This window comes from Rhinoderma darwinii, chromosome 1, assembly GCF_050947455.1.
Source record: "Rhinoderma darwinii isolate aRhiDar2 chromosome 1, aRhiDar2.hap1, whole genome shotgun sequence".
In the NCBI taxonomy this organism is placed as follows: Eukaryota; Metazoa; Chordata; class Amphibia; order Anura; family Rhinodermatidae; genus Rhinoderma; species Rhinoderma darwinii.
In genome coordinates, this window is record NC_134687.1 from 238,680,006 (window position 1) to 238,707,591 (window position 27,586).

The 27,586-nt window shown below is 42.8% G+C and overlaps 1 protein-coding gene across 1 annotated transcript in view; it reads right to left on the minus strand.

Moving 5' to 3' along the window:
* Positions 1–27,586, minus strand: part of IL12RB1 (interleukin 12 receptor subunit beta 1) — a 157,874-nt gene that overhangs the window by 115,035 nt on the left and 15,253 nt on the right. The gene's annotated exons all lie outside the window — the stretch shown is intronic.

Genomic DNA, 27,586 nt, shown 5'->3' on the forward strand with positions numbered 1-27,586 from the left:
TACTAATGGGGGACTTCAACAACATTATGAACAAGGGGGGCGATAAGTTCCCGAAGGGAGTGGGGGACACTGATCTGACACAATTTGGGAAGTATATGGCAGAGGTTGGTCTCACGGATGTGTGGCGCGCAAAGTGGCCCTCTACTACGCAATATTCGTGTGTCCTCTACATATGGCTCGTTATCCAGAATAGATCTGATGTTTAGTAACCATTTGGGAGTTGTGTGTGGAGGGGGTGGAGTATTTGCCGCGGTCGTTGTCTGATCATTCTCCGATGTTGCTGAAGGTCAGAACTAGTCCGCAGGTGGGTGGATTGAGATTGCACTGGAGGCTGAACCCGTTCTGGATAACATTGGTGGGGGTGGATCAAATAGTCACGAGTCTGCGGGAATATTTTGACTTGAATAAAAGGTACGGTTCCTACTGATGTCCTATGGGATGCTATGAAGGCGTATATAAGAGGGGTGTATATACGGGAGATCATGGCCATAAAGAACAAATCAAGACAAGTGGGCATAACCCCGACGCGTAGGGCGACATTGACGGAGGAAAGACATGTCGCCAATAGTATGGCAGATACGTTAGCTCAGTGGAAGGTCGCCCAAAAATTACTAAGGGAACATCTGATGGAACAAGCGGCTAATAAACGGCTTTTTATGCAACAAAAGTATTATGAAGAGGGGGAGACGACGGGCAGACTGTTGGCTACTATAGCTAGACCTCCGCGGGAAGGCGCGTTTATCCATCACCTGCAGGATAACGATGGGGCCCTGGTTGGGGAAACAGGAGACATACTGGGGGTGTTAAAATCCTTCTATACCGAGTTGTATCGCTCCAGAGTAGACTACTCGGGGGCTCTTTTGATGGAATATCTGGAAGAGATGACGTGGGTTACTTTGAGGGAGGAGTATAGGGAGAAGCTGGAGGCACCATTAACTCTGGAGGAAATGCAGCAAGCGGTGAGTTCTATGGCAAATTAAAAGGCTCCGGGGATGGATGGAATACCTACGGAATTATACAAAACATGCGGGGATGAGCTTTTGCCAGAGTTACTGGAGGTGTTCCAGGATAGTTTTGCGAGGGGGCGTCTTCCGCAGACTATGTACGAAGCTGCAATAGTGGTTATTCCTAAAGATGGGAAGGACCAGACACAACCTGACTCTTACCGACCAATATCCCTGTTGACCTCGGACATCAAAATTTTAGCAAAGGTTCTAGCTAACAGACTGACAAAAGTAGTGTCTACAGTGGTGGGTCCGGATCAGTCAGGATTCATGCCATCAAAATCTACGGCGGTTAATGAGGCGACTGTTCCTGAACATACAGGCAGATTCTGGAGACACGCAGTCTGGAGCAGTGCTGTCTTTAGATGCCGCTAAGGCGTTTGATAGTGTGGAGTGGGCGTACCTATGGGCTGTTTTGGAGCGGTTTGGATTTGGGAGGAATTTTATTACATGGATAAAATTGCTATATAAGGAACCAGTAGCTAGAATGAAAGGCTAATGGAATGATGTCGGAGGCTTTTGTTCTGGGGAGGGGGACGCGTCAGGGATGCCCACTTTCCCCGCTGCCGTTTGCTCTGGCGATCGAGCCTTTGGCGAATGTAGTGAGACAACATCCGGGTATAGAAGGGTTTAGATATGGTGACTTGGAGGAGCGTATAGCATTGTATGCCGATGATATTCTGTTTTTGGGAGGGGTGGAACGGTCATTGCCGGTGATTATGACGGTACTGGAAAGGTTTGGTAGATTCTCGGGGTTACAAATTAACTGGAATAAGTCGGTACTGTTGCAACTTATGTCTCTGACTTGGTGGTAGGGGGGATAAATGTACCTTGTGTGAAGGAATTTAAATACCTGGGGATTATGGTCTCGGCGAGGGTGCAGGACTTTGTTGCTTTAAATGTGCAGCTATTATTAGAAAAACTGAAAGATAGGACAAAAATTTGGTTTGGGCTGCCGCTTTCAGCGTTAGGGCGTGCAAACCTGATAAAAATGATTCTTATGCCTCAGGTTCTCTATGTTGTGCATAATGCCCCAGTGTGGTTGCCTAAGTACTGGTTTAGGAGTATACATAACTTGTTCAGAGACTTGGTTTGGAAAAGGGGGATTCCTAGGATCAAATTGGAAAAATTACAGTTACCAACGGAACAGGGAGGCTTGGCTATACCAAATGCTTGGATATATTATTTGGCAACTCAACTGCAACACTTTAAAGGATGGAAGGATAGAGACGGGTGGGACTCTAGTGGGAAATTGCGGTTTTATTTAGGCCAGCGCACTGATATGTTGGAAGCAATGGAATCCCATAAATTGAGGAGGGAGGCAAGGGGAAAACCGACTTTGCTATTGATACATAAGGTATGGTGGGAGTGCAAGAAGTTATTGGGAGTTACAGGGTGTTCAAATTACATGCCTATCTGGGACAACCCATATCTATGGGAATTTAACACCTTGGACAGCTTTCAGGAGTGGGAACAAAAAGGGGTCAGATTAGTATGCCAGCTATACGAAGGAGGAATTCTCAAGCTGTTCTCACAATTGCAGGAGGAGTTTGGACTCCCACATAGGCTGTTCTACCAGTACCTTCAATTGCGTCATGCTGCACAGACCAAAGTTAGATCTGTGGATTTGAGCTGCTCCAATATGGGGGTTGTGGAGCAGGTATTTGCGGGAGAGAGACACGAGAGGGCTTATATCTTTGCTGTATGGTACATTGCTCTCCAAATTCCTTGGTGATCCGCTGGCAGAGATCAAAAGCAAATGGGAAGGGGATGTGGGGGCTCTGACTGATGACGAATGGGAGGAGCTACTGGAGTCATCTAAAGTACTCTCCATCAGTGTAGCACATAGGTCGCAACTATTTCTCCTGCATAGGGTGTATAGGACGCCTAAGGTGTTATGGCAAATGTGGCTTAGACCAACGATGGAGTGCCCAAGATGTTTGTCAGATGGAGCGGACTTGAAACATATGTTCTGGAGCTGTCCAATGCTCAATGTATATTGGGGGGAGGTTAGAGGAATGGTAATGAGGGTGTATGGTAGGGATTTTCCATCGGACTCAAAGATATTTCTTCTGGGATGCATGGGTGGGGAGGGAGGAGATAAAGCTGAATTACTGTCTATTAAAAAGGTATTATACCATGCAAGGAAACGGATAGCAAAATACTGGTTGCAAGCGGATCCCCCGGGGGTGTCTGAGCTAGTGGGTTATGTTAACCGAACGGTATCTTTGGAACAACGGATATATGAAACGGGGGGCACTACACAAATATGATAAACAATGGGGTAAGTGGTTGAGACAAGTCATGGAATGGCAGGTCAGTAGGAGACTCCTCAAGGTAATTCCGCAAGGGATTTTGTTCTGAATGTATATCGTGATGAGACGGGTGGATGGAAGTGCCTGGGAAAGATGGGGTACTGCAGGGGGGGGGGGGAATGGTTGGGTTGAAGGGGAGGGGACAGGGGTTCACTCTAAGATGCAGTGGATGGCTTACAACTGGAACATATAGACCTCTATTCCCATAGGGTAGGGAGAGGGATATGAGGGGGTGGATAGAGACTTGAAAGATTCTCTGTTGAGATTTGGTGAAAAGGAACGAGGGAGGGAGGGAGGGAGGGATAAAATGTGCTATGTAGGAGGTCTAGGTGGGCTATGCATACATTGTGTATATTGTAAAGAAAAAGAGAAAATGTATTCTTTGGTATGTACCTGATGTTTATTTTATGTTGTACAAACCTAATAAAAAGTGGTTTGATTTAAAAAAAATCAAAACATAGGTCCGTGCGTCGCGTGCGATTTACACGCGCGTAGCACAGATGTATTATACGTTCGTGTGAATAACGCCTTACATTGTTTAACCTGCATGGTGAACGCCATAAAAAAAAAATCAAATAAAAACCAATGCAAGATTTGCAGTTTTCTGTTCATCCTGCCGTCCAAAATTTTTTTTATAAAAATAGCAATCAATAAGACTTATGTACCCAAAAATTGTACCATTAAAAACTAAAAAAGTCACCAGCAAAAAATTAGCCCTCTTCTACGTCGGCAGAAAAATAAAAGTTATGGCTCTTAGAATATGGTGATAAAAATAGTTTTTTTAAAAAGTGTTTTTATTGTGCAAAAGCAGTGGAACATTAAAAAACTATATAAATTATGTATTGCCTTAATCATAACGATCTGCAGAATAAAGTTGTTATTTATACGACATGGTAAATTTAAGACGCAAGAAAGAATGTCGGAATTACCCCCCAAAAAAAGTTAATAAAAGTTGATCAATAAATTATAGGTACTCCAAAATGGTGCAATTAAAAATGCAACTTGTCCCGAAAAAAAAAACAAGCCCTCACAAGACTACAAATGTTTCCGGAAAAATAAAAACGTAATTAATTACTTTTAAAATGCGACAATCAAAAAACGGGAAAAAAATATATAAAAATCGCTCCTTCATTAACCCCTTCCCGTACCTTGACATAACTGCACGTCTAGGTGAACAGTAACTTCGTGCACCTTAAGTCCGTAATTTAAATGTTAACCGGCGCACCGCACTGTAATGTAGCAGCGGTTAACTGCTGCCAGGGACTGACCATCTACAAGGGACCAATTAGGTCCATTGTCGAGGATCACTCTGATTGTGGAGACTGTACAGACTAACCAATTAGAGCGCTCTAGTACGGTGAAACTTTACGATAGGCTCTGATCTACTCAGTTGGCGTTTGTGAAGTGATCAGAGCCTGTATCGTTTGTCCAGAGATAGATTTGTTCAAAGAGTACTAAAAACCCCAAATCAACCCCTTGATCAGTTCCCCCACGTCAGACCGTCTGTAAGGGTATGTTCACACGCCCTATTTACGGACGTAATTCGGGCGTTTTACGCCTTGAATTACGTCCGAAAATACGGCTCCAAAGCGCCGGCAAACATCTGCCCATTGAAAGCAATGGGTCTTACGATGTTCTGTGCACAACGGCTGTTTTTTCTTACGTGCCGTTGTCAAAAGACGGCGCGTAAAAGACGCCCGCGTTAAAGAAGCGCATGTCACTTCTTGAGACGAAATTGAAGCCGTTTTTCATTGGCTCCATTGAAAAACAGCTTCAATTACGTCCGTAATTGCCGCCTCAAAAAACGTGAGTACGAGCAATTACGTCTGAAATTCAGGAGCGGTTTTCTCCTGAAAACAGCTCCGTAATTTCCCCCGTAACGGAAGCACCTGTGAACATACCCTTAGTCAGCATCAGTCAATCAGCGTCAGTGTGTGATTTCCAGTCAGCCATCGTCTTTTTGTCAGTGTAGTTTAGTCAGCGTGTTAGTATTAGGGTATGTGCACATAACGTCAATTACGGAGCGGTTTTCAGGAGAAAACAGCTCCTGCATTTCAGACGTAATTGCTCGTACTCGCGTTTTGCGAGGCGTCAATTACAGACGTAATTTGGAGCTGTTCTTCGTTGGATTCAATGAAAAATGGCTCCAATTAAGTCCCAAGAAGTGTCCTGCACTTTTGACGAGGCTGTTATTTTACGCGCCGTCTTTTGACAGCGATGCGTAAATTTACAGGTCGTCGGCACAGTACGTCGGCAAACCCATTGAAATGAATGGGCAGATGTTTGCCGACGTATTCGAGGCTTGTTTTCAGACGTATATCAAGGCGTAAAACGCCTCCAATACGTCTGAAAATAGGTCGTGTGAACCCAGCCTTAGTGTCATAAAATAAAAACGTGTTCGTGTTTTATGTAGAAAAAAAAAATAATTTCTATATTATACATATAGATACAGTATACATTAGTATAGATACAGTATACATATATACATTTACTGTACAGCTAAAATAAAAATGGCCTGCAGAACATATACCGCAGAAGAGGCGTATGAGATACTCGCGTCGGACACAGAGTGCGAGTGATGTAGGATCCACTTTTGCTCCGTTCTCCTCAACTGACACTGAAGAACCTCGTCGCAGGAGCGTTAGCGTTCAAGTTACACCTGCACGTAAAACTAATTGGTTGCCCCCCCAACCTCCTAGACCCCCCCCCCCCAAGTACCGGACTTTACTGCTGCTGCAGGTAGGGGTGAACCTAGCCCCTTGGCTGCCTGAGGCGAACTATAGAAAGGCGCCCCCCAAATCTATCAGAGTAACCCCAGCCGGACGTTCTGACTTCCTGCCGAGTTCAGCGGCCCAGCACGGATGGTATGACGCAGTGACGTCATCAGCGTGCTCTTGGACTGTTGTAAACCGTAGGCTAAACCAGGCTGTGGCCTACGAGAGAAAATGGTGGGGCAGGGAGCCAAGAGTAGTGGCCCATTTTGGGGTCACTGTGCAATTGCTGAGTTTGCGCCCCCCCCCCCCCCCTAACACCATCCCTATAGAATTACTACTACATGTCAATGGAAAAATCTTCCACCAGAGGAAAAAAATCTTTCGATGGTGGAATAAAAGAAAGCTTCACCTGGGACCTGGTACTCTGCCATGGGTAAACATATTTCCCTCTGGTGAATTACTTTTCAGTTGACAGGTAGCAGAGTTACATGAAGGGAAGTTATTTTTCATTGACCTCTAGTCTCTATTGCGTTGCAGGGTAGAAAGAAAGTATAATCGTTTTTTATTTTTCATTTGGACTAAGTCATAGATTTATTGGACTACTTTGATGACCAAAGTTTTTTGTTATGTTTTTTTAAATAAAATGGTGAAAGCGGGTTGTCGGAGGGAGTTTATATTTCAATTAAAAAAAATAATGTTTTTTTAATACTTTATTACCGCCAGTGTAATGGCCGCTATCTGATTGACCGCATCCATTACTAATGTTGGGACTTAGGCCCTGTTCACACAGTTTGACGCGGAAACCGCGGCAGAAAATGTGCAAATAAACGGACGAAAATCCCTCCCATTGATTTCAAATGGGAGGTGGAGGAGTTTTTTCCCCGCGTGCGCAAAAACAGTCTTGCGGGAAAAAGAAGTGACGTGCCCTATCTTCGGGAGTTTAAGTCTCTGACCTCCCATTGACATGGAGAAAGCGTATTTTGCAGCGTTTTTGCCCGCGGCGCTCAATGGCCGCAGACGAAAAATGCTGCGAAAATCACGGCAAATGGCGCTCAGGCAGATCAAACTGCCTCAAAATGCCAGATGGAATTTTGAGGCTGAATTTTCTACCTGCAAAAAAAAAAACAGTGTGAACAAGGCCTTAGTGTTAACAAGTAAAAAGGCTAGCACTAACCCCCCAGTATTACCCCAGTACCCAACACTACTAGGGGTACTGGGAAGTGCCAGGTACGATCTAATACGCGAACATCTGAAGTGACGGCCGGCTACTGGTCCGTGTGTCATCATCATATGGTGTGCAGCAGGCATCATTATGACACGGTTTTTATGTTTGCAAACAGAAAAGCACGTGGTGCTTTTCTGTTTTCATTTATTTAACTGCTGTTGCACGAATCACGCGCGGCACCCGGAAGTGCTTCCGTGTGCCGAGCGCAATTTGCACGCACCCATTGACTTCAATGGGTGCGTGCAGCGCGAAACACGGGCAAATATAGGACATGTCATGAGTTTCACGCAGCGGACATACACTGCATGAAATTTACTGACAGTCTGAACGGCCCCATTCAGTAACATAGGTCCGTGCGTAACATATATAAAGTTCTTCCATTTTCTGATGTGAGGCACATGGTATGATTAATTTTGAAAATCCATGTGCCTCACATTATTAGTAATTAACCCCATCATGTTCCTCAGTCATAACGGACAACATTGGGTTGATGTGAGGTACATGATGGGGTTAATTAGTATTAATGTGAGGCACATGTAGGTTCAAAATTCATAATACCTCGTGCCTCACATTAATACGTGAAAGAAAGCAGGTTTTTTTTGTTTGTTTTTTTTAACAGCGTAAACCTCATCAATTACGCTATAAATTTATTATTACGGTCGCGACGATACCGAATGTGTATATTTTATGTATTAAGACTTTTATTTTAATGTTTATTGTAAAAAAAAAAAAAGTGTTTTTTTATTTAACATAATTTTTTTTTATCTTTTATTATTTTTAAACAGGCAGTACACAGGCAGTTGTTAGGACATACCCAAGTATGCCCTAAAAACAGGAAGTATGGTCAGACAGCCCTGGGGTCAGTCAAACGGACCATGGACTGTCTGCCCGAATATGGTATATCCCTAATGTGTCACAGGGATTCCCTGTGATGTGATCCAAAGCGCATCCCCCTTTCTCATTTTCCCCTTGAATGCTGCGGTCAGCTTTGAACGCAGCATTCAAGGGAATAGTGGCGAAGATGAGAGGTTTCTCTGATCTCCGCCGTTAGAGCGCGGCTGTGGCTGTGTAGTAAGTGTGTGTGCGCGGTCAGCATGAGGTTATGCAACCGGCACTGCACTAATGAGTGGCGGCGCAGGCACGGAAGACAGAACATGGGGGTGTTTTGCAGTGCGCCCCCCATGTTCTCTGTCTTCAGTGCCGGCGCTCATTAGTGCAGTGCTTGTCGCATCACTTCATGTTGACCGCGTGTACACACCTGTCAGGAGCGGGGAAATGGCTGTATTACACATGTATTGCACAGCCCAGCCCAGCCCAGCCCAGCTCTGACTACATTCATGTGTTACAATACTAAGCTGTGCGGCCGCACAGCTTAGTATCGAAATACGTGAACGGTATCGTATTTTCCTATGTACTTGGTGTGCCATATAGCATATGTGTCATGCAAAGACACATACACAGGTGCTAAGAATGATGACTGCCCCCACAGAAGTACAAACATATGAATAAAGTTTCATTAGGGACTAGTTAGGAAAAAAAGAGACCTATAACTTAACACAAAAAAATACCTTTCCTTTAGGCTAGATTCCCACGAACGTGTACGTTCTGCGCTCGTAAAAAACACAGCATTTTTTTACGCTCGTATGTCATCCCTATGTCATGCACTTTTTACATCCGCAAAAAAAAATGGTTTTTTTTTTCCCCTCATCTATTTAGCAACTGGTGCAGAAAAAACACGGACAGCACAGAGATGACGTCCGTATGCGGTCCATTGTTTTCACGCACCCATGGACTTAAATGCGGTACGCAAAAACGCACAAAAATAGGACCTGCAGTAAGTTTCACGGAGCGGACACAAGCTGCGTGAGAAACAAATTATGTCTGAATAGCCCATAGGTCCGTGTGACGGCCATTGTTTTAACGTCTAACATGGACGTAAAATACGCTCGTGTGAATCAGGCCTTTCAGTGTAATTAAACTTTAACCCGTTAGTGACCGCCTCAGTGTTTTTACGGCGGCCACTAACGGGCTTTATGCCGATTCAATAGCCTTTTTACGGCATTGCATCGGAACAAACAAACAGAGCAGGGAGCCGTTAAATCTCCCTACTCTCAGCTACCAGAGGTAGCGGAGGGCTGGGGGCATCCCTGCTCTAACGAGTTTAACTCCGCAGATGCGGCGCTCAATAGCGAGTGCCGCATCCGAGGGATTTTGGAGAGCGGGAGGGAGCTCCCTCTCATCCCGGCACCCGGTGTCAAGATCGCTGGGTGACGGTGTCTTCTACAGCAGCCGGGGGCCTAATAAAGGCCCTCACAAGGTTCAACTGATTTGCGGTTAAGATAAAGAAGGGGATGCCCTTATTTCCAGCCAGCTATGGAAGTATGATATAAAATAAAATATAACTTATTGGATATAGTTAAATAAATAAGTAAACCAAAACAGAACAACACACTTGTTAAAAATTAGCCAATGCTCACTGGCCATGAGAAATTAGCATACCTAGGATGCAATCAGTCAGTGCAGTATAGTATGTCTGTATTTGAACAGCGTCTGCAGTACGCTGTAATTCATAAGTCAGTAGTAACAGTGGCTGACAGTCAGTGAAGCATCGCGGTTAAAACAGAGAGAAAGCCCACCCCCCCCCCCCCCAACATGTTTCGCTACAAACGTAGCGTCTTCAGGTTTTCAAATGGGGCCCCATTTGAACCCCCGAGGACGCTTCTCTATGTTTTAACCGCAATACTTCACTGACTGTCAGCCACTGTTACTACCTGACTTATGAATTACAGCGTACTGCAGACGCTGTCCAAATACAGACCTACTATACTGCACTGACTGATTGCATCCTAGGTATGCAAATTTCTCATGGCCAGTGAGCATTGGCTAATTTTTAACAAGTGTTTTGTTCTGTTTTGGTTTACTTATTTAACTATATCCAATAAAAGTTATATTTTATTTTATATCATACTTTCATAGCTGGCTGGAAATAAGGGCATCCCCTTCTTTTGCTTAACCGCAAATCAGTTGAACCTTGTGATAGCATAACGCCTGCCAGCTAGCTGGGTCTCTCTCCCTTTTTTGTTAGATCTAATAAAGGCCCTCAGGTCTGCCCCTCGTTATGCCTGCTAGGCCATGCCAGAGGCATGACCTAGGAGATGCCTGTCCGTTTTAAATGGACAGGCACGAATAGACTGCAATACAAAAGTATGCAGTGTATTATAAATGTGATCGGAGGATTGCATAGTGAAGTCCCCTAGTGGGACTAGTAAAAACAAAAAAAACTTGCACATATTTGGTATTGTCGCGTCCGTAACAACCCCAACTATAAAGTTATTACATCATTTAAGCCGCACGGTGAAAGTTGTAAAAAATAAAATAAAAAACAAATGCAAAAATTGCTATTTTATTTGAATCCTGCCTTAAAAAAATAAATAAAGTGATTAAAAGTTGCAACAATAGTTGCCCCGCAAAAAAAAAAATAAAAAAAATAAAAAGCCCTTATAGAACTGCATCGGCAAAAAAAAAAAAAAAAAGTTATGGCTCTTCAAATATGGAGACAAATCATTTTTAAATAAAGTTGGAAAACATACAAAATCTATATAAATTTGGTATCGTTGCAATCACAACAACCCGCTGAAGTTAGTGTCATTTATACCACACTGTAAATGGTGTAAATTTAGGACGCAAAAAAGTGTGGCGAAATTCGTAAAACGTCAGAAGTTTTGATCATTGGGGGTCTGAGCACTTCGCTTCTGCGGTTTCGATTTAGCGATCGAGGAGTTCTCTCGGGTGGGCGCCGTGCAGCGTTGTTTCTTATCGGTATGTGTGTGTGTGTGTGTGTGTGTGTGTGTGTATATATATACACACACACACGTTTCTTGTGCATTCGTGTGACATTAAGGATTCCCGAATACGCAATTCACCAGTATTGGTAAGATCCAGACTGTAAAATGACTTGCCTTGAGTTTTTGCGGTCCGGATTTGCGGCCGTGTGCGTAGGGCCATATAAATGAATGGATCCGTAATCTAGCCGCAAATATGTGGATAAATTGCGGATGCAAAAGAACAGTCGTGTGCGTGAGGCCATACTGTACATTTATACAACACACACAAATGCACATTACACATACATTACACACTACTCACATTTAGTTTTTGTGCAGGCTGCTGCCTATATGGATCTTCTTTTGCTGTGAAGGGAGACTCCAGAGAAAATCACTAGAAGAGGTGGTTATTTCATGGCAGGATTTCACCTACCTCTCCGTCCTGACACTGACAGGGATCTTATTACAATAGCGAAAGGATGGTGGGGGGGGGGGTGTTATTAAGGTGGCACAGGAGAGGTCTCTTAAGGAGGCAGCACATCTTGCAGCAGCAAATAAGTGGGGGAAACCATGGCCAGCAGCTCTGTAATGCTGCCCCCTCTGAGACTCTGCAGAGTGCCGCCTGAGGCCAGAGGTTCAAGTACAGACAGAAGGGCAGTCTGAAAAGGGCTTGCTTGAAAAATTCAATATCTAACAGCCTATTTTAAGAAATTGTTGAAGACAAATTTATGTGCTCAATTTATTGCTGCGAACCCCAGTTCTTTTTATCCCAGGCCATGCAGGTGGCAAACCACCAACACCGCAAAAATGCTGCAATACTGGGGATTGGCCCTGAATAAGCCGCCATTGGTCCACTGATGTGCTCTACCTCTGCCCCTTATACCGCACTACAATGCCCAGGGCTCATTTTGAGGCAATTCAAAAATTTATCCACAACGATAATTCCCAGTGCCCCCCCCCCCCCCTCACTCCAGGATGACACCAATTTCGACGACTTCAAAATTAGACCCCTTATTTGCCCAACAAGCGTGCCAGGTATGGCATTAAAATGTATAAGTTGTGTGAGTCGGAGTCAGGCTATACGCATAGTTTTAAACTTTATGAGGGAAGGGACAGTCACATTGAGCCCCCAAACTATCCCCCTTTCCTGACTACAACTGGGAAGATTGTGTGGGACCACCTGCACGCACGGTTTGACATTGACAACTGATACACAAGAGTACCCCTGTTCAAGTGCCTGGCGGAGCAAAAAAAGGTGGCGTGTGGGACAGTCCGCAAGAATCAAAGGCACCTGCCAAAGACCCTTCTGAGCCTAACCCTGCAGCTTGGGGAGAGCAGGGCGCTCCATAGAGAAGTGGTCCTTTTTTTAAAAAAAATTCAGGGACAAGGATGTATTGATGCGAATATCCATTTATGACTTCACCTGCTCCCTTGTCCCTGTGCGTGGTGCACCATCCACCACCACGTCACATCTGCATCCAAGCGTATAATATATGGGGGGGAGTGGACTTATCTGACCAGATCCTCAAGCCGTACAATGACATGCAGAAGTCAAAAATTTCGAGTAGGAGTTCTTTCCGTGAATTTAACTATCTAGGCAACAGGGATTGGTTTTCAGGCGTTTGATTCTGAATGCAGATCTGACCACAATACATTATAAAGGGCTAGACAATGCATACATAGGGGATGGCAAGAGAGCTAGTGTGCGATCTTCTAAGACGACCCTGACTACACCCTGAGCCAAATCAAACTAAAGAATAAAGGGAACCATTACCTGCTGCCTATTTGGCACTTATATGTCATGTATGTCAGTGTATGTTTACCAATAAATGTGTGTTCCACGTTTTAACAGCTTAATAAAAGCTAAGTTTTATAATTACTCCTTCCTTACTATTATAAGTCTAAAATTTGGTACAAAAAAAACTGGCGGTGTACTTTAACCAAATGGCATTGTACAAGTAGTTTGTAATTTACCGGAGCACTGGTCAGGAAAGGACATACCTTGAATACCAGGAGAAGGTAATAAAATCCCTTCTCTTTGTTAATGCGGCAGAGGTAGGATAAAGTTCTACATGTGCTAGTAGTGATGTCCCAGGATAGTTCCAGGACAGCACTTTCCTGGTGAAGTACTGCCCACAGAGAAAAAACACTTCCCCCAGAAAAGGTGTCGCATCTGTGAAAGAGGCATAAGAAGAGACACGTAATACCAGTGCACCACCTGTCCCTCCCACCCCGGACTGTGTATGAAGGAGTGCTTCCAGATATAATCACACCTCTTTGGAGTGAAAAATTAAATTGTCATCCATCCCTTTCATTCATAATTTGCGTCCCTTTTATTTACCATCGCCATTCCACCCTTTAAAAATTGAACATCCCCATAACAAAACTAAAAATTCTCATTATGCCCCTAGATGAATATCTAAAATTTGTAATATGGTGTAGTATAGGACTATGCAAACATGTCATGTGGCCAAAAGTCATCGAAGTAAAATAAGGCCTCAAAATCCTCGTGGTGTTCCAATACTTTCAGGCCTTGCCATATAACCAGCAACAGCAAATTAGGGCTAACTTGGGGGTATTTCTAAACTTGCTTTCTCTACATCTGAAAGATCTGTCCTATAAATGAAGCATTTGTGAAAAAAGTGAAATTATTATTGGACACACCAGATTTCACCAAGATTCTGAAAAAACTGTGCGGTCAAAAAAGTGATCACCCCCCAGATAGCTTCTTTGAGGGGTGTTTTTTTTCTAAATGGGGTAATTTCTGGGAGGTGGGGTTCCATAGTTCTGGTAGTCTCTTCGAAGAGCAAATGGGGCTGTTGAACCAATCATGCAAAACTTGGGCCGTGAAAATCTAAGGGCTTATTCAGACGAACGGGATATATGTCCGTGCAACGCGCGTGATTTTCACGAGCGTCGCACGGACCTATATTAGTCTATGGGGCCGTGCAGACAGTTACGTGATTTTTACGCAGCGTGAGTCCACTGCGAAAAACTCCCGACATGTCCGTTCTTTGTGCGTATTTCGCGCATCACGCACTCATTGAAGTCAACGGGTGCGTGAAAATCACGCATGCCACACGAGAGCACTTCCGTGGGACGTGCGTGATTCGTGCGACAGCAGTGAAAAGTATGAATGTAAACAGAAAAGCACCACGTGCTTTTCTGTTTACAAACATACAAACAGAGTGTCATAATGATGGCGGCTGCGTGAAAATCATGCAGCCGCGCATCATATGGGGCTGACACACAGAGCTGTTAAGTGCCTTTTGCGCACACAAAACGCCGCGTTTTTTGCGTGCGCAAAACGCACACGCTCATGTGAATCCACCCTTAGGCTGCTTCTTCACTTCCAGGCACTGCCATGTGTCCAAGCAACATATTTGGATCACTTTGAGGGGGGGGTATCTCTGAACTCAGTACAAATAGACAAAATAAATGTTGGGGTGCTTTTCTTCACTTGCATGTTCTGTGTCTGAAAAATCTGTCCGATAAATTAAGCATTTGTGAGAAAATGTCAATTGTTATTTTTACGCCAGATTTCTACAAGTATCTGAAAAAAAAAAAAAACGGTGCGGTCAAAATACAGATCACACCCCTAGATACATTTTTTAAGGGGTGTATTTTCCAAAATGGGGTCACTTTCCCGTGTTTTGGTCTCTCCAGGGCGTTGCAAACACGACATGGCACCGAAAACCATTCCAGCAAAATCTGCGCTCCAAAATCCAAATGGTGCGCAATCCCTTCTGATCGCAGGGCCACTCAGAAGTTTATTATCACATATGGGGGTTTGCCATAATTCGGAGAAATTGCTTCACAAACAATGGGATGCTTTTGCTCCTTTGATCCTTCTAAGAATTGTGTTTGTTTTTTTTAGTAAAAAAGTAGAATTTTATCTTCACAAACTAAATTCCAATAAATTCAGCAAACAACCTGTGGGGTCAAAATGCTAACTATACCCCTAGAAAAATTCCTTGAGTGTGCAGTTTCCAAAATCGGGTTACTTTTGGGGGGTTTTCACTGTTTGTCCCTCCAGGGCATTGCAAACGCGACATGGCACGAAAAGACACAAGGTTAATAACTTCAACAATTTCATATGGACCAAGTAGCAAATTTACGAGACTGTACTTTCAGTTGCAGTTTCTTCGTAGAAAGTCACACATTTTGACCCACACTAAACACAGGACCCGCCCGAACGTTTCTGGTCAGCATTTTTCTGTTAAATAACTAGGGAGTTCTTCAGGTTCAATTGAACCTGAAACCAAACCGTGCACAGTTTATTTCATTCAACTTCCACCTCAGGCTCATCACTAGAAGAGGCGTACGGTGAACCATAACTAGTATGAAAACCATATTTACAGAAAAACGGCGAGGTATCAAGAGACACATGATGACTATTATTTATAGCAAATTCTGCAAGTGGACGATACAAGACCCATTCAGCCTGATTATCCGCAACATAACACCTAAGATACTGTTCCAAGGTTTGATTAAAGTGCTCGGTTTCACAATTAGTCTCAGGATGAAAAGCAGAAGAGAACGATAACTGTACACCAAGTTTCTTACAGAAAGCTCTCCAGAACTTAGCCACAAATTGTACACGTCGATCAGAGACCATATTTCCCGGAATACCATGCAGACGGACTACCTGATCAATAAACAATTTAGATAGAGTTTTGGAATCAGGAAGTTGAAGCAAAGTACTGAAATTACACATTATACTGAACCAGTCGACCACAACCCAAATGACAGTTTTCCCTTTAGAGGGAGATTGGCGATAAAATCCATAGACAGATGAGCAAGATTTCTGCGGAACAGACAATGGAAGTAGTTCACCCATAGGATGACCTCGAGGAGTCTTCGCGTGAGCACAGACATCACAAGCAGAGACATAGGAACTCACATCACGAGACACAGATGGCCAATAGTAGTCGGTTTTTGTACCAGTTATCCCTGGACAAGGCCGCTTCTTCACTCAGTAGCGTCACTACCGCTGTAGCAGCCATATATGGATGGTGATATCAGGGCAAATTCCTGAAGCGGAATCTCCATCCACAGCGTTGCCGACTCTGACCAGGGATTCCACTCCAGGAGAAGCCAATGACATCACATAAATGCACACAGACCGGAGCTGGAGTGGAATCCCCTGTCAGTGTCGGCAGCGCTGTGGATGGGGATTCCGCTTCAGGAGTTGCCCCTAATGTCACTGTCCATTTACGGTGAGTGGGGGGCCGGTGGTCTTCAAGTGGTTTCCACCTCTGACCTCCAATTGAAATGAATGGGAGCCAGAAAATACCTGCGTCGCCCGTTTGGAGCTTTTTTGCCTGCGCCTTTTGCATTAGCTTCAATGGCTTAAGAAAGAAAAATGCAAAAACAAAACAAAACGCTGTGTTAACATAGCCTACGAGTGTAGTGCTTGTTTTTAGCGGTTTTCAGTCTATCTTTCTCTAAACAATTTTTGGTAGGGGTGCCCTGAGGAAATTTTTTTTCCAGTGCTGCCTTGGGTCCGAAAAGGCTGGGAAACTCTGTACTATGCTACAAGATCACGCCGGCCTACGCAAGGATCCCGTTGTGAAGCAGCTCAGTTCTTTGTGGGAACGGGGCCTAGGAGAGTATAATTTTAGTTTTTGTTTGGGGGCACTGTCTACAAGGGAGAGGTGGAGGGGCTGTATGGCAAAATCTACAGGGAGCACTGTACTGTGTGGGGGCCACTAAGCAGACACTGTGTAGGGGTACTAAAGGGGCATAATATTGTGGACACAATTAAAGGTCAAAATACTGTGTCCTTGAAGGAGTTGTAATATATTATACTATGGGGCACTAAAGCAGCATTATATATTTTTTTTATGGGGCATTTATTTATTTTTTTGATGGGGGTGGGGCGCCGAAAGATAATTTTGCATGGGGCGCCATCTATCCTAACGCCGGCCCTGTCTGTAGATGACCGCACAAAACCGAATCATGTAACTCATGGAGCAAACGAAATCTGAACTGAGGAGGAACAAATAATCTTCCAGCAGGATTGTTTTGCGGAGAAAGTTGCTGTTATTTTTTTAACCTCAGTTACAAGATCAGGGCGATATTGCAGAAACCACTATCCCCTTAGATAAAATAGTTTCAGGATGAATGTCGGGGACCTGTGAGGAACAGGAACTTCGAGATAAGGAGTCGGCCCAGACTTTTAGACCCGGGTCTGTAGGTTACATTAAAGTCAAATCTGCTAAAGAACAAGGCCCACCTAGCCTGTCTGGGATTGAGTCTTTTGGCTGATTTTAAAAAAAATAATAAAAAAAAAAAATAATCAGGTTTTTAACGGTCAGTCAGGGCAGTAATTTGATGTCTAGCCCCCTCTAGCAAGTGGCGCCACTCTTCAAACGCCTACTTAATAGCAAGAAGCTCACGATTACCTATAGGATCATTTTTCTCAGTGGCGGAAAATTCGCATTAAAAAAATTACAGGGTTGCAAATTAGTCAATACAAAAGATCCTTGAGACAACACAGCCCCCACACCTATTTCTGAGGCATCAACCTCAATAAAGGGGCTAGAAAGGTCAGGTTGAACAAGAACAGGCGCTTCTATAAAAAACACTGTTTTAAGGTTTTGAAGGTGACGACCGGACTAGGTTTCCGATTTACAAGGTCAGAGCCCACTTTCGTAAGATCCGTCAAAGGTTTGGAATTGGAGGAAATATTATGAATACATTTTTGGTAATTAGCAAAACCCAAGTACCTCTGCTAAGGTTAAGGCAGTTCTTGATTGGGTCCAACCCACTTCACTAAAAGCTTTGCAGAGTCCATACGAAAATCATGAGGAGAAAGAACATACCCCAAGAAATTTACTTCCTGAACTTCAAAAAGACATTTATCAATTTCACGTAAAGACAATTTTACCTCAGCACTTGAAGGACGACATTGAACATGAGAGGACCAATCGAAAGAAAACACAAAAGAATATCGTTCATATACACAACCACAAAGCGTCCAATAAAGTTTCTGAAAATATCATTAACCAGGTTCTGAAAAACCACTGGAGTATTACTTATACCAAAAGGCATGACCAAGTACTCATAATGACCATCTGGAGTATTAAATGCTGTCTTCCCCTCATCCCCTCTGTGGATACGAACCAAATTGTAGGTGCCGTATAAATCCAGTTTAGAGAACCACCTGACTCCTGATTCAACGGGTCCGGGATGAGAGGAAGAGGCTATTGATTTTTAACGGTAGTCGATACAGGGTCTTAAACTGCCATCTTTCTTTTCAACAAAGAAAAAACCTGCACCACAGGAGAAGTAGATGGACGAATATGAACCCTTACGGAGACTGTCTTTAATGTAATCTTTCATGGCTTGTTTTTCCGGAGCAGAAAGATTATAAATCCGCCACTTAGGCAGCTTAGCATTAGGTAGCAGTACAATGGGGCAGTCATACGTCCTATGAGGAGGGAGAGATTCACAACGGATTTCAGAGAAGACATCCTCAAAATCTTGAATACACTCTGGCACGGATAGTGCGTTACAAGATACATTAGTAGTAGACAAAAGATATGCAAGAATCTTAAAGAGGCTCTGTCACCACATTATAAGTGCCCCATCTTCTACATAATGTGATTGGCGCTGTAATGTAGATCACAGCAGTGATTTTTATTTCGAAAATCTATTTTGATGGAGTTATGACCTATTTTAGATTTATTCTAATGACTTTAATAGACAACTGGGCATGTTTTTACTTTTTGACCAAGTAGGCGTTTTAAAGAGAAGTGTATGATGCTGACCAATCGGCGTCATACACTTCTCTCCATTCATGTACTCAGACATCGTGATCTGTCACTTACTCACACATTAACGTTACTGAAGTGCCTTGAGAGTGAATAGCCATCACCTCCAGCCAGGACGCGATGTCTATTCACAATCCCGACACTTTGGTAACGTTTGTGTGAGACTTAATGACAGCAAGCATGATCTTGCGAGACCACACTCTAAATGACAGCACAACGTGATCTCGATGTGCTGTGATCACATGCAACCTGGAAATCCAAGAAATTAGCCGCAGAACCACAATCTACAAAAGTTTGACCAGAAATACAAACATTATTAAACCATACATTAACAGACAAAAGGATTTTGAGAAAATGTGGGAAAAACCTTATTGCCCAGGTGGTATTCCCAGGGACCATCTAGGCTCTGAAGCTTTCCGGGGCTGGGCGTTCTGGACGTTTTAAACAGTTCTTCAGCGTATGACCAGCGCCCCCGTAATAGAAAAATAGAAAAGTATCCGTTCTTGAGAAGACATGCATGGGCTCTTGTGCATCAGATGAAGGGACCTCAGCGCAGGGAAAGGGAAAGGCCATTGCTGATTTCATTATTGCATTCTCGTAGACGTCGATCCAGACGCACAACAAGAGTCATAGTATCCTCTCAAGTCAAGGGCGGAGCGTAATTTACTAAGAGATCTTTTAAGGTTTCAGAAAGGCCTCGGCGGTTTTGACATCGGAGTGCAGCATCATTCTACTGTGAAGAGATGGACCGTCTAATTTCTGAACAATAATCTTCGACAGGACGCTGGAGAGATAACAGATTGGCTACTGCAGTGATATATGGTCCTCCATATATTAAACCGAAGGCCCAAAAGAAGATCTCCACAGAAAAAAGTTCAGGGGCATCAGGTCCCAACGAATAGGCCCAGGTTTGAGGATCTCCCTGCAAAAGTGAAATGACTACACCAACATGCTGCTGCTCAGTTCCAGAGGAGAAAGGTCTTAGTCGAAAATACAACTTACAACTCTCCCGAAAATTAAGAAAAGACTTACGAATCACCGGAAAAATTATCGAGTAAGTTCACTTTAGGTTCAAGAGTTGCGACTGGAACGACTGCTTGGTCCTGTGTGCAGTTTCAAGATGTTGAATCCTTATAGCCAGACCTTGTACCAACTGAGTGAAATAGTGCATCTGTTCCACCAGGTCTTCCATAGGTTCGATCGTGAAAAAAAATATATCATTAAAGGCTTGTGATTAAGTTATGGAATCACTAGTTGAACAATATGAGGGCAGCCACAATTTTATCATTTAACTCCATGATAATGCAAGTGTTTTGGAAACTATAGTGATCAGAGCTTTGCTTTTCTTAAACAAAGATAAAATTAAGAAGTTAAACCCTTCAGCACCAGCCCCATTTTTCAAATTTAAAATGTCACTTTATGTGGTAATAACTCTGAAATGGTTTTACTTATCCAAGTCATTGAGAGTATTTTTTCGTAGCACATTGTTCTTTGTGTTAGTGGTAAATTTTGATCAATATGTTTACTCTTCAGTTATAAAAAATGTAAAAAAAAAAAACGTAAAAGAAAATTTAGAAAAATTTGCATTTTTCAACATTTGAAATCCTCTACTTCTAAAATGGATAACGGTACCACACAAACTAGTGAATAAATAAGGTTTACTATATAGGTCTACTGTATGTAGGCATTATTTTTTTTATTTCATGTAATTTTTTTTCAGGACGTTAAGACTTATTAATTTACTAGCAGTTTTTCAAATATTCAACAAAATATTTGTTTTTAGGCACCACTTCAGTTTTGAAGTGGATTTGAAGGGTCTATTTATTAGAAACCCCTCATAAGTCACCTCATTTAAAAAACTGCACCCCTCAAAGTATTCAAAACAGCATTTAGGAAGTTTGTTAACCCTTTGGGTATGTGCACACGATAACGACCATTACGTCTGAAATTACGGAGCTGTTTTCAGGAGAAAACAGCTCCGTAATTTCAGACGTAATTGCATGTACTCGCGGTTTGCGAGGCGTCAATTACGGCCGTAATTTGGAGCTGTTCTTCATTGGATTCAATGAAAAACGGCTCAAATTACGCCCCAAGAAGTGTCCTGCACTTCTTTGCCGAGGCAGTCATTTTACGCGTCATCTTTTGACAGCGACGCGTAAAATTAAAGGTAGTCGGCACAGTGTGTCGGCAAACCCATTGAAATGAATGGGCAGATGTTTGCCGACGTATTTGAGCAGTGTTTTCAGGCGTAATTTAAAAGAAGTTTACGCCTGAAAATAGGTCGTGATAACCCAGCCTTTAGGTGTTTCACAGGAATTATAGCAGAGTGGAGGTAAAATTGACAAATTGCATTTTTTCTGGAAGATTTTCAATTTAATCCATTTATTTCAGTAACACAGCAGGTGTTAACAGAAAATCACAACTCAATATTTATTACACAGATTCTTCAATTTTCAAAACTATCCCACATGTGTCCTTAGTTTTGCTACAGGATTCAAACACAGTCCTCAGGAATTAAGGAGCACCTAGTGGATTCCACAGTGTACTAATGCACACATTTTCCACAGACATGCTATTTCAGTGCCCAATATGTTGTCCCCATCTTGCCCCACTGGAGACACACACCTGATAAATTGTTAAGTGGGTCCTCCGGAGTACAGTAATACCCCATATGTGGTCATAAACTGCTGTTTTGGCACACTGCTAGGCTCAGAAGTACGGCCATTTGGCTTTTGGAGAGAGAATTTTGCTTGATTGTTTGTTTTTTTTTAGGGTTTTACTGGTATTTCAGTTTATAATGTGGGAGCATTAGTAAGTTTAGTGGAGTACATCAGCACATAAGCTGGTATAATAATGGGGTAAATCAATAACATTAATTATCGATGGATATTGACGTACGCTTTGAACCAATCCATTATTCACAGGCCAGTTTTTTTTGGATGCAGGTGTCGCACTTATAAATGGTGTCTGTGGTATTATACAACTCCAGCATTGCCTAATCTTTGACTTCTTCACTAGCCCCATATGTAGCACAAGACCCCAAAATGTCAGTCTCCGCTGCATCTATGGGGTTTTTAGGTGAAGAACTGCTGGACATATAAATTAATCTGGGCCTTTGTTTTGCATCATTGCGTTCGGCGAGTGATAACTTTATTTTCTCAGTTGACGGAGCTGTGTGAGGGCTTGACTTTTATGGGACGAGCTGTAGTTATTATTGGTATTATTTTGAGGTACATTTGATTTTTGATCAGTTTTTATTACATTTTTGAGAGGTGAGGAGACCAGCAAACAGCAAAATGGAACGGTTTTTAGAATTTTTTTATGGCGATCACCGTGCAGTATAAGCAACATGTTTTACGGTTTTTACACAATAAAAACCCTTTTTTCTAAATAAAATAATGTTTTGGCGTCAGCTTATTCTGAGAGCCATATATATTTTTTTAGTCGACGGAGCAGTGCGAGAGCGCTTGTTATTTACGTGACAAATTGTAGTTTATCGGTACCATTTTTGGGCACTTTTTTTGGAAACTAGGTGGTCAATAAAAGAAAATTCTGCCATCGGTTTTTAATTATTTTTTTTACAGCGTTCAAACGCGGCAATACCCATTATGTATTGTTTTTCTACGTTATTTTTATTTTCCAGTTAGAAAGGACTTGATCAAGGAAACTGGGCAATTCTTGTTTTTATTACTTAAAACTTGTATTTATTTTTCTAAGACATATTTTTTTCACTTTTTTTTTTTAAACTTACTAGGGGACTTTAAGGTCTGTTCTTCTAATCCCCTGTACAATACATTGCACTACTTATGTAGTGCAGTGTATTGTAACTGTCATTTTTCAACTTCCTTCCTTTGGCAGGACCTAATAGGCTTTCGTACATGGCCAACCAGGAGGCCATTGTTAGGCTTCCTGGTTGCCATAGCAACCATCAGCACCCCGCGATCGCTCGCAGGGGGGCGATGGGGTACAGAGTGTGCCCCCTCCCTCTGTGTCAACCACTTAAATGCAGTGGTCGCTATTGACCGCAGCATTTAAGGAGTTAAACAGCAGCGTTTAGAGTGAACCGTGATTGTCGCCATTGCAGCGGGATGTCGGCTACGGATGGCGCGGGAACAGCTCGTGCCCCCTTCATCCTCAGGGCGTAATTGTACGCCCATTTGCGTTAAGGCAAGGTAAAAATGGGCATACAGATGGCATACAGATGCGCCCATATGCTGGAAGGGCGCAACTGGAATCAGCGCAGAGTTTTGGATGTGTATATATATAAAAATAAATATCAAAGATGTTTTCAATGGTGGACATTTTCATATCCATGGACATTCACAGCATTTGGGAGCACCTTTTGCTTTCCATATTATGCATTTACCAAGTCTGTATTTATAAAAACATTATACTGTTTAAGTAGTTTAGACTTTAAAATGCTTTCCTTTGTGTAGATTTCGAACTATGTCAGCTTTTTCAGCTTGCAAATATGTGAAGTTTGTTCTAAGAAACATATATGGAAGCCACAAGAACTATTAGAAAAAACCTGAAACTTTAATCCTATAACCACTTCCTCTCAGTCTCTTTCCCATAAGCTATTTCTATCATTTCTACCTGTCTGTTTCGGTTACTAGTCATACATTGTTTTACTAACCCATTTTAGAACTCCTCGATCTCTGACACTAACAAATGAAGTTTATTGAAGTGAGCACACAACATGCCTCCTGCACATATTTATGCACTGTACGACATATGTCTTAACGTCTGAGTACACATTTATGTAATGTGTACAACAGGTAAAACTTGGCAAAGGACTTGTGCTAGTTTTAGGTTAGTCTACAGGGGCATAACTACCATTATGGCTGCTACGGGGCCCGCGGGGCACAGAGAATGGGTCAACCGTCTTTTTTTTGTATTGAAAACTAGGGCAGGCAGAAACGTATTGGCTCCCTGCTCCACCATTGAATCTCATAGGCCACAGACTGGTTTAGACCAAAGCATGCTGATGACAAAAGCGGTCTTGCGCAGGCAGCATGATGCCATTAATGCATCCCACCGCCTGCGCCAGGCCTCTGAACGCAGAGAGAGGAAAAAGTTCCAACTCGTCATGGGAACGGGGTTAGGCAAGGTTTCGCTTTTTCTCTTTTCAGGGGTGCAGAGGGGGCACTATTAATGGGTGTTAGGACACGACTTCTGTAGGGGACATAAAATGGGACATTCATTTTGAGTAGGCGCATGATTACTGAGAAGGGTCATAAAAAGGGGAATTATAACGGAGTGAGCATTATTACTAAGTGGGGGCACAAAGGGGACACTTACGGTTTGGGGCATTACTGGTAGTATTGTTCATCCACTACGCGTTGGTAATATGTGGTCTTGGTTCAGAGTATTATTTGGTAACAGTATGGTGGCATAATTCACTCACTAGGTGTCAGGATACGAACATATATGGACAGTGACGTCAGGGGCTACTCCTGGAGCGGAATCACCGGCCACAGCGCTGCTGAGGCAGGGGATTCCACTTTTAGATTTAGCCTCTGACGTCACTGTCCATATATGGACAGAGACATAAAGGGCACCCCTCTAGGAGCGGTATCCCCGGCCAGATGGATTCCGCTCCTACAGGGAGCTACAGTGGTACTATTTACAGGAAGGCGGTGCCAATTACGTGGGGGGGTGCACTATTTTCGGTGGGCACTGTCACCATCTACATGGGCACTGTGGTGTTTTCAGGTGGAGGCAACAAAAAAAAATCCTAACTAATAAAATTCATCCATTTTTTTCATGTCCATGAAAAACGGATGGCAAAGGTCGGTAAAAAAAACGGTCAGACGGTCGGGAAATGGATTAAAATTTTGACACACATTGATGCAAAACAGCCATGAAAAACTGAGAAATGATCCATTATTAACTGCCCTTGTTTTCACGTTGTGTGAATATAGTGTTATGGCCCTATTATCCGCTCACAGCGATCCAGGGTGACAGTATGTATGTATATATATATATAGTAAGGGAACTAGGTAGCGGGACAGTAGTCTCCTGGGGTAGATGGGCACTCGGTATTAAACACGCCAGCAAATTTCAGTCCGCACAGCAAAGATGTGGTACTACTGGCCTCAGCCAGTTTTATTTACAGGTTGTACATGAATAAAAAGAAAACAAATAAAAAAGAAAACGATATGCCTGTTCGGCACTAACTATACAGTCAGGTATCCTAACTAACAGTGCAGGCCTAATGCCTGGCACCATAAACCATGCAGACCATACAACCTGTTATGAATGCAGTCGGTTTGCTCTCACAAGCTCCTCTCCCAAGGCTGAGAGAGAGTGTGACTGAACTGCAGCCTTTTTAAAGGGCTATCACACCTGACCCCTGATTAATAGCTAGATAGCCCAAGACCAGGACTGTGTGGATGGAGCGGGGACACACCCATCTCTCCCCACTCCAACAACCAGGCCCTTTTCCAGGTTTTAGATAAAACCTAATGTAGAGGAAGAACCACATTCTCTGCTGAATTTAGTCCCTGGTTGTTTTCAGATAGCAGAAGACAGAAATCTTGGGGGAAGTATAGACCCCATCCACAACCTCTCCACATGGTTGTCACAACACACACACACACACACACTCAAAAATTTAGGGTCACTTAGAAATTTCCTTATTTTTGCAAGAAAAGCACAGTTTATTTCAATGAAAACATTAAATTAATCAGAAATATACTCTATACATTGTTAATGTGCTAAATGACTATTCTAGCTGCAAACGTCTGGTTTTTAATGCAATATCTACATAGGTGTATAAAGGCCCATTTCCAGCAACCATCACTCCAGTGTTCTAATGGTACATTGTGTTTGCTAACTGTGTTAGAAAGCTAATGGATGATTAGAAAACACTTGAAAACCCTTGTGCAATTATGTTAGCACCGCTGTAAACAGTTTTGCTGTTTAGAGGAGCTATAAAACTGACCTTCCTTTGAGCTAGTTGAGAATCTGGAGCATTACATTTGTGGGTTCGATTAAACTCTCAAAATGGCTAGAAAAAGAGAGCTTTCATGTGAAACTCGACAATCTATTCTTGTTCTTAGAAATGAAGGCTATTCCATGCGAGAAATTGCCAAGAAACTGAAGATTTCCTACAACGGTGTGTACTACTCCCTTCAGAGGACAGCACAAACAGGCTCTAACCAGAGTAGAAAGAAGTGGGAGGCCCCGCTGCACAACTGAGCAACAAGACAAGTACATTAGAGTCTCTAGTTTGAGAAATAGACGCCTCACAAGTCCTCAACTGGCAGCTTCATTAAATAGTACCCGCAAAACGCCAGTGTCAACGTCTACAGTGAAGAGGCGACTCCGGGATGCTGGCCTTCAGGGCAGAGTGGCAAAGAAAAAGCCATATCTGAGACTGGCTATTAAAAGGAAAAGATTAATATGGGCAAAAGCACACAGACATTGGACAGAGGAAGATTAGAAAAAGGTGTTATGGACAGACGAATCGAAGTTTGAGGTGTTTGGATCACACAGAAGAACATTTGTGAGACGCAGAACAACTGAAAAGATGCTGGAAGAGTGCCTGACGCCATCTGTCAAGCATGGTGGAGGTAATGTGATGGTCTGGGGTTGCTTTGGTGCTGGTAAAGTAGGAGATTTGTACAAGGTAAAAGGGATTTTGAATAAGGAAGGCTATCACTCCATTTTGCAACGCCATGCCATACCCTGTGGACAGCGCTTGATTGGAGCCAATTTCATCCTACAACAGGACAATGACCCAAAGCACACCTCCAAATTATGCAAGAACTATTTAGGGAAGAAGCAGGCAGCTGGTATTCTATCTGTAATGGAGTGGCCAGCGCAGTCACCAGATCTCAAACCCATAGAGCAGTTATGGGAGCAGTTTGACCGTATGGTACGCAAGAAGTGCCCATCAAGCCGATCCAACTTGTGGGAGGGGCTTCTGGAAGCATGGGGTGAAATTTCTCCCGATTACCTCAGCAAATTAACAGCTAGAATGCCAAAGGTATGCAATGCTGTAATTGCTGCAAATGGAGCATTCTTTGACGAAAGCAAAGTTTGAAAGAGAAAATTATTATTTGAAATAAAAATAATTATTTCTAACCTTGTCAATGTCTTGACTATATTTTCTAGTCATTTTGCAACTCATTTGATAAATATAAGTGTGAGTTTTCATGGAAAACACAAAATTGTCTGGGTGACCCCAAACTTTTGAACGGTAGTGTATAAGTGTGTATATATATATATATATATATATATATATATATATATATATATTTTAAAAAAAGCAGAGGATTAGAGCAGCACTGTGAACAAATGCCTGACTAGGCTGGTGCAAAGCTTCAAAAATAAAGGAGTGACCTCTCCTTATGTGTTAGATATCAACAAAAAAGAGAACGTGAAGCAGCACTCAAGTAAAGTGAATTTATTCATCCAACATGGAACCATGTTGGATGAATAAATTCACTTTGAGTGCTGCTTCACGTTCTCTTTTTTTGGAAATATATATATATATATATATATAACATAGTTAGTACGGCTGAAAAAACACACATGTCCATCAAGTTCAACCAAGGGACGGGAAAAGGGAAGGGAAACTTTTCTGCGGTAGGCTATTCCATAGATTCACAGTTCTTACAGTAAAGGCTTGTCGCCTCTGCAGGTTGAACCTTTTTTTTTTCCAGACGGAGGGAGTGCCCCCTTGTTTTTTGAGTGGGTTTTACATGGAACAGGATTTC